The sequence below is a fragment of the Adiantum capillus-veneris genome, chromosome 17 (assembly GCF_014529385.1).
Source record: "Adiantum capillus-veneris isolate H3 chromosome 17, ASM1452938v2, whole genome shotgun sequence".
NCBI lineage: Eukaryota > Viridiplantae > Streptophyta > Polypodiopsida > Polypodiales > Pteridaceae > Adiantum > Adiantum capillus-veneris.
In genome coordinates, this window is record NC_140947.1 from 87,027,154 (window position 1) to 87,033,924 (window position 6,771).

At 42.7% G+C, this 6,771-nt stretch overlaps 1 pseudogene; it reads right to left on the reverse strand.

Moving 5' to 3' along the window:
- Nucleotides 1–5,652: 5,652 nt before the first annotated feature.
- On the reverse strand, nucleotides 5,653–6,285 carry LOC147437645 (ras-related protein RABA1f pseudogene; annotated as a pseudogene).
- Nucleotides 6,286–6,771: the final 486 nt, after the last annotated feature.

Here is a 6,771-nt window from a genome sequence, read left to right on the forward strand (position 1 = left end):
ACTCAAGTTTCGTACCAAAGTCTTATCTTTTGCGAGTTATGAAATGCTGCGGATTATGGCTATAAACTTCATTTGTAATGAGTAGTTATTCTAGTTTCAGAGGCCGGGGTGCAATGGCACTTCCAGATTGTAAATACAAAGCCATTTGACCCTTTCAACCCCATTTTTGGTTAAACCTAAGGTAGCCTTAGTATATAAGGTACCTAGGTCATTTGTAAAAGAGGACTTTTTCATAATCAAAACTTTAGCGCTGCCGTCTACTATGTGTGAGAGAGAAAGAGAGTGAGCGTGAGCTTTATCCTCTCGCTACGCCCGGCTCGCTCAACACATTGGAGATCCGACTGCACCACTACTGTAGGCTCAAGGAGAGCTACGCGACAACGCCAAGCATTCTACGCGAGACAAAGCGCACACGCCGATGCATCTACGAGCTATTTGTGGCCGTAAGTGTATCAAACAATGTCTGTTTTCTGCGTGCTAGTAGTCTATAGAATCGTGGCGACGCATAGGTACTCATAAATTTCAGTTTCGGGCACTTTCAAAATTCTGTTCTGTCATCCTACGCGTTTTCCGCAGATGGGTTTAGAGTTAGGTTTTTGAGTGTAGAAGCTTAGGGACAGGTGTATCCTAGTGAGGGGATGGTGTTCCTTAAGTTTCGTACGAATCTGGCATGATTAGGCGAGTTACCTTCCGTATGTGTGTATGTGGCTAGGTGGTGTAGTTGAGAGCAGTGAGGTTTTTGATTGTGGTTTAGTTGGCCTTCCTGAGTGTTGTATGTGTAGGATGGTCTCAGCCTAACAAGCTTAAGAGATTTCCTCCGTGTGCCTATCGTGTCATCTGTGTCCTCGATTGACATTATGTTGATCTAGGTAGTGTTTGCATGCACTTCATGGGTGTGTGAGTCGCTTCCGTCCAACATTGGCGCCGCTGCCGAGGACACAAGGACCTAAGTAGGTTTCCTACTAACACTCGTGTGATGGTTGCTTGATTTAGTTTCGGCTAAAGAAAGCGTTTTTCTTAAGTGGATCCGGAAGAGGATATTCCGCGATCAAGTGGATAGCCAGGAAGCGTGTGTCTTGCCGAGGGTCTTCGACTAGATAGGTTTAGTTAGGATCTGTGGATTAGAGTATTTGTTGGTGGTCGAGTGATTTGTGAGGTGATAAAAGTGTTTACTAGTCCGTGTGTGGCAGTGAAGCGTTTTTCTACTCATAGAGGCAAAACCCCATATGATTTGTAGGAGTAGCTTTAGGTAAGTCATCCAATTCTGATTTAGAGCTATTCAGCACTGAATTATTTGCTAAAGTGCTTGATTGCATTTGAAATCACGGAAAAGTGTGCTTTTGAGGGTAAAAATGCGTTAAACAAGCTTTTGTGGATATTTTTGTATGACTGACTGATGCTGTGCATATAAAAGAGCATTTGCAAGGGTTCTGTGAAGAAAACCTGCAATTCTGTAAACATAGACATTCTACACGTAGGATGTCTCAAGGGGGTTCTGGAGACCAAATTTGAAAATTTTGACTGCACTAGTGGGTTCAGAGGGTAGGTTTAACCCTGGTTACATATTGACTTGGGTGTTTTTCCCTATTTTTGTTGACCAAAAGACAAAAGGCGGAGTCAGAAAACATAAAATTTTAGAAAAGGCTTAAATTGAGTGATTTTTGCATGTTTTTGCAATTGTGAAGCATACTTGCACTTGCTGAGAGCATAAGGAAGCATCAGGGACACTTCAATCTCAAAAAATCAGCAGTAGACATCCTACGTGTAGGATGTCTACAGGGTGATCTGGGCACTTTTTTGAAAATCTGAGGTTACCAGTGTGTTTAGAAGGTAGGTTTTACCCTATTTTCACATGGAAAGGGGAACTTGACCATAGCTTGACAGGATAAGGCCAGATAGACTGAAATTGCCTGACATCCTACCCAAATTGTGCCAAGGCATTATTCCAAGACCAAAACCATAGGATGACTGCAGGAGCATGATCTGCATGATGTATTGAGTGACTGAGAGAGTTTTCATCTCATTTGGGGGAGAAACGGGGGTCCTAAGCAGACTTTAGCACTTTTGACTGAAAAAGACTAGAACAGCTAAAATTGGTATCTTTTGAAATCCAAACCAAAATCTGAGCATACCACTGGGTTGCTGACATCAAGGGGAAGCTTTGGGTCAAGTCTGGGGTCAAACAGGCCAAAAAGACATCCTACGCGTAGGATGTCATATGTGTGATTTTGCACTCCAAACTTAATTTTGAGCATACCAGAGTGATCACTACCTTAAGGAGAGTCTGTGGTTCAAATTTGGGGCAATTATGAGCAGTTAGACATCCTACACATAGACAAATTCAAATTGTGGACATAGCAGGGTGTTGTATAGCCTTAGGCAAGCCTCCTAGTCAAATTTGGTCCAATTTGGAGTTGATTTGACTTGGGAATTCATCAGAACAGACATCAGGCTTTTGAAACAGATTCTTGATCATTTGACCAACCTATAGGTGTCAGAATCAAAAAGTAAAAATAGCTGTGAGTTTAGAAAATCAAGGGGAAGCTACAGTGCAAGTTTGAGCTGAAACAGAGAAAAAAAACATCCTACGTGTAGGATGTCTCCAGCTTGATTTAGGACTCCAAACCAACCTATGAGCACACCACTGTGATCAACACATCAAGGAGAAGTTGGGGTGAAAATTTCAAGTTATTCTGAGCAAAAAGACATCCTACGCGTAGGATGTCTCAAGGCCATTTCTAGGTCCAAATGAAATTCTGAGCATACCATTGTGTTGCTAGACTTAAGGGGAGTCTCTGGACCAAATTTTGTTAAATTCTGAGCATATAGACATCCTACGCGTAGGATGTCTCTAGGCCAGTTTTAGGGTCCAACTATAATTGTGACCATACAGAAGTGTTCACAGTGTCACAGAGATCCCAAATCTTTTTTCAAAATTGAATTTCGACTCGTTTTGACCATTCTAAACTGCAATTCACTGTTTTGGCCATAACTTTCAATAACGGTATCGGATCGGAAAAGTTTTTATATCAAAACGTAGCCTGAGAGCGGCTCTACAGCTCTGAGAGCAAAAGTTGAACTAAATGTGCCATCGAAAACCATTTAAGTCAACTTTGAAAAAAAACGTCGTTTGAGGCCTCAAAATTCATCCGCAAGTTAAGGGTGTCTGAAAGCGACAATTTGCGAGAATTGTGACGAAACGGTTGCGGTTTTGGACATAGTTTCGACTTTTCCCTTACCAAAGCACTTGAACACAGTGGACTAAGTCTACTTGAACCAAGAAAAAGCTCTTAAGCCCAGAAATCATGTCTACCCTAGATTCAAATGCAACTTACACAAGCTTGGAGATCCCGACGATAGAGGAATATCCTCCCACAATGGATCTTCCAAACTTGCAATTGATAAAGACCCATCTTGTTGAGAGAGTTTGGATGATTGGTCATGAGAGTGAAGGACTATATACATTGACGACAATGAGGTCAATCTTTATAGGTGCTCAGATCCGTACCTAGAAGAGATAATGGATTACAAGCTCTTATATGTCTACACATACGGAGTCGACTGTCAATGGAGATCTATAGTTGTCGACGAGTATGGACGAGAATACAGAGTTGTAGAAAGCACAAATCCACATAATGTACTAGAAAGAGGTGAATATTTGGTCAATGAAGGACCACAAATGCCTCCACCAAACACGAGAATTCCTATAGGAGTTCCAAGAAGAGAGCCACCATGATTCCCTTCAAGAGCGATAACGAGAGAAGGATTGGGAGAGTCTCTGGTTAGACTTGTAGACAATCGATGAGTTAGACCATCCCAAGTCCAGAAATGGGTAAACAGAAAATACTCTGGAGATGAATATCCGAGAGATCACGTAACGGCTTTTAGAAGAGTGATTAGAGCAGAGGAAGTTTCAAATTTTGCGACACAGTTTGCGGGATTTGGATTGACTCTAGAAGATGATGCAGCTACATGGTTCGACTCGGTGGAAAAATGGGATTTTGAGACCATAAATGAGTTGTTTGAGGAGTTTATTGAAGAATTCTCGCCAAAAGGCATTGCTCACAACACGGTCTCACAAATCCATAGATTCAAACAGAAAGAGGATGAATCAGTACACAAAGCATCATTACGGCTCAAGAGATATGTTAAGCTCTGTTCGAGAGCGAAATTACCTACGCAAGCACGACTAATGCTGATCTTTATCCAAGGAATGAGACATGCGGGCCTTCAGAAGGATCTGCATATGATAAGGAGGATGACGCTAAATGAGTTGATCAAAGAAGCTCTTTATCTAGTGGATAACTGTGAGGCATACAAAGAAAAGGACTTAAAGAGTCAAGAAGATGACACATCCTCTCAGCACAGTGTTTCACAGATAAGTGAGTCCATTGCCAAGCCAGGGTTATACAAATTGGCAAGCGGGTATTTCTGAGCAATGAAATAATCGAGCAAGTCCCTTTAAACATTCTTTATTACTAAGAGAAAATTGCAGAAGTACAAGAGGGTTTTCCATTGTTGCAAACTAACCCCACAACCAAACTCAAATACCATGATGACTAATCCCATGGAATCAAACTTGGAGCCAATTTCAATCATGGAACAAATAAATGCCCCCAACTTCTCGCAAGTGTCGACGAAATCATTCCACATCGATGCTTGTGACAAGCCAAGGGCACCTAGCATATGCTGTTCTAGCACTTTCCACCTCTATTATCCACTTCGAATACATTTCCATCCATAGTCTTCGGGATTCTTCGAAGTGCACTTTTTCAACCTATCAAACATGACTCCGGAGTGCATACAATGTAATGTTCTATAGTGGTTTGTACCATTAGCGTAGGCCTCTAGAATTCACTCTCCTATAGATAGCCATTTATCAAAGTGTAAAATGGTGTCTCAGAGTAAAAAGTGAGCAACCCCAACCAAGGGCCTAAGCAGTGTTAGAAAAAAACCAGGGTTCAGTGTATTTTAAGCAATCTCAAGAGCATGCGATCTGGATCGCACCTTTGAGCTCTATGTCTAGGGTGAAGCTGAAAGTGCCAACATCTCTCACCAAAATGAAGGCTTGCTGTTAAAAACCACAGAACCATATCTCTCTCTCTCTCTCTCTCTCCCTCTCTCTCTCTCTCTCTAACCAAACCTTAAGTAATCTACCAGGACCAAAATACAAAAGTCTACAAGCCATCTAGCACAAAGAAGTTGCTTGCTATAAAAAACTCTATATCAGCAGCATACTAAATTTTCCAGCCAACAAAAACAGTATCTAGAACATGCTGAAATTACTTCCAAGCATGGCCAGCTCCAAAGGCTAGTTTTGAAGCAAAACTTCCTATTCTATCATAAAGACTCTTCAAAACCAGCCCAGAAAGCATCTCCCCACCTCATGACAAATGAAGTCAGAGAAGATTGCAGGTGAATACACACTCTAGAATATCCATCTTCTTCCTGCTGCATCTCAAAAGCAAGAGGATCATCTACAGACATACGGCACCTAGCTTGTTACCTCTCAAGCAGCTCTATTTCCACTCGAATGTTGCCATAAATTTCCTCCAATGATTCCAAATAAAAAAGCTTGCTTCCTGGTAGAAAAACGACACATGGCAGCTTACAAAGTCCACATTCATGACAACTTTATGGTGGCCTTCACCATTATGCTGAACAACACCCAACTTTCTTAGGTGTCGTCGACTCATTACTTGTAGAACTAATCGTTTGCCCTTGTCTTGGTACAGCAGCAAGGTCTTCGCCAATGTCAAGTGCCTTTTCGCTAACCACCCTATAAATCTGCATAAGGATTTGTGTGAATGCATTTTCAACATTTGTTGCTTCCAAGGCAGAGGTCTCCATAAAGAATAAACACTCATCTCTACAAAAGACTGGCTATCCTCTGTTGAAACTGCCCTCAAGTGTCGCAGATCGGATTTGTTTCCCACAATCATTATCACAACAATTGAGTCTCTGTGCTCCCTGAGTTCTCGAAAGTCATATGTCTAGCTATGTCATACACGAGCAAAGCACCCACTGCACCCCGGTAATATGCATTAGTGATTGCTCGGTATCTTTCTTGGTTGGCAGTATTCCAAATCTATGCTTTGATGGTCTTGCCATCGACATTGATGGTGCGGGTAGCAAACTTGACATCGATGGTGGACCTGAACTCTAGGGCAAACTCATTGTGAGAGAAGTGCAATAGCAGGTTGGACTTGCCTACACCGGAGTCACCTGTTAGAACCACCTTGAAGAGGTAATCATGTATAGTCGTCCATCAAGTCTGTAGGCCATCGCCACACTCAAAGTGGGAGTCTGCTAGGACCTAAGAAGAAGCCATTCTCTCTCTCTCTCTCTCTCTCTCTCTCTCTCTCTCTCTCTCTCTCTCTCTCTCTCTCTCTCTCTCTCTCTCTCTCTCTCTCTCTCTCTCTCTCTCTCTCTCTCTCTCTCTCTCTCTCTGGCTGAAGGCGAGCAGATGGTGTAGTGGGGAGGGAGGCGAAGCATCCTGAGAAGGGGGGAAGGAGCACATGCAAGGGCTCTCCCCGCACACGCTTTTCTGGCTTCAAAGTAATTTTTTCTTCTGTGACTACAACCGCACTGACTGGAGGAGGTGATCTCGGCCGCCAGCTGAAGGGGACCGCACGCTCCAGTATATCCTTGGTCTGCTGCTGCAACCATTCCGCGCCGGCGCGGAATGGTTGCAGTAGCAAACCAGTGAAAGGGAAAATTACCAAAATACTCCTTTAAGTTGCCCTCAAATTTCAAAAGTTCCCAAAGTAC